The following is a 1,336-nucleotide window of genomic DNA, read 5'->3' as shown; positions in this document are numbered from 1 at the left end:
TGATGGAAGAGAAGGCCAAAATACTGTTCCAGTCATGGGGGAGGAGAACTTCGAAAGAGTGTGTAAGCAAGTTATAAAGGTTGCAAATATTTGGAGAAAAAGAGCAATAAATGAAAATTAAAGGATCTAAGGATTATTTTTCCCATAAAAGAAAATAACATACTACCTAGAAGATAATGTCCTGCTCTTCTGTATTTACAAGGGGTAAAAAGACGACGAAGAAGAAGAAGAAGAAGAAAACTGCCTCAAAATATACAGATGTTTTTAAATGCTTGTCATAAAGAAGGTGGCTGACTCTAACTGCAGTAAGGATAGCTGCCCTTTGGCAGTCTTGAAAGTCAGACAGATTCTCTTTTTTCTTGTCATGTTAGCCTTGCCTTAAGAAAAATTCAACAAGTGGCTTTTCTAGGACATCCTTTCCTTGTGAACTAGAGCCAGTAGCAGGCTAACGTAGGGCCAAGATGTAAAAGAGGGAACTGCCATTTTAGGCGTTTGTTCTGGGTTCCACCTCTTGTGGTTCAAGGTAAATTATTTCAAGTCTCAGGACCTTATTTCCCACAGTTCCAAATAAATACCCCTGTTAAAAACTTATTTTTGAAAACTCTTTCAAGGCACTATTGGAATAGAAAATATTTTGTTCTAAATTGCTATATGAGCACAAAATATCCCCATGCCATTATTATTTGTAACATGTAATTTGTAATTGGACCGAAATAAATTCTTCAGTATTACTGGAATCCTAGTATAGCAATCATGAGTTAGACTGAAAAAAACCTAAGGTTTGGTTATATCTGAATTCTTTTCTCTTTACTGATGTTCTGGACATCCTATATGCAATGATTTAAAGCCCAAGCTCTGCATGCCTAGAGCCCGTGCTCCACAACAAGAGAAAGCCAGCGCAATGAGAAGCCCACGAACTGCAAAGAAGAGTAGCCCCCGCTCGCCGCAACTGGAGAAAGCACGCACGCAGCAAGGAAGACCCAACGCAGCCAAAAATAAATAAATAAAATAAATAAATAAAATTTAAAGCCCAGGCTCCCCTGGGCCAGAGTAGATATGCAACACTTCTTTCCCTAAAGCATTGTAAGACTCCAACAAAAGCCCCATGTGTAAGTATGTATCTAATGTACTCGTAATTCTTAGAAGACCTGGACTGAATGAAGCATGTTTTTGACTTTGCTCATTTTTGTACAGCTCACATGTACAGCAGAAGTCTCAAGTCACAGTATTACAGAGTATTAGGGCTGGAAGAGGCCTTAGAGATGACCCTGTCCATTCCCCTCATACTGCACACACAAAGCCTGGGGTCCAAGGAGGAGAAATGCCTGTCCAAAGT

This window comes from Mesoplodon densirostris, chromosome 11 (assembly GCF_025265405.1).
Source record: "Mesoplodon densirostris isolate mMesDen1 chromosome 11, mMesDen1 primary haplotype, whole genome shotgun sequence".
Classification (NCBI taxonomy): Eukaryota; Metazoa; Chordata; class Mammalia; order Artiodactyla; family Ziphiidae; genus Mesoplodon; species Mesoplodon densirostris.
Note: the sequence above shows the minus strand (reverse complement) of the source record.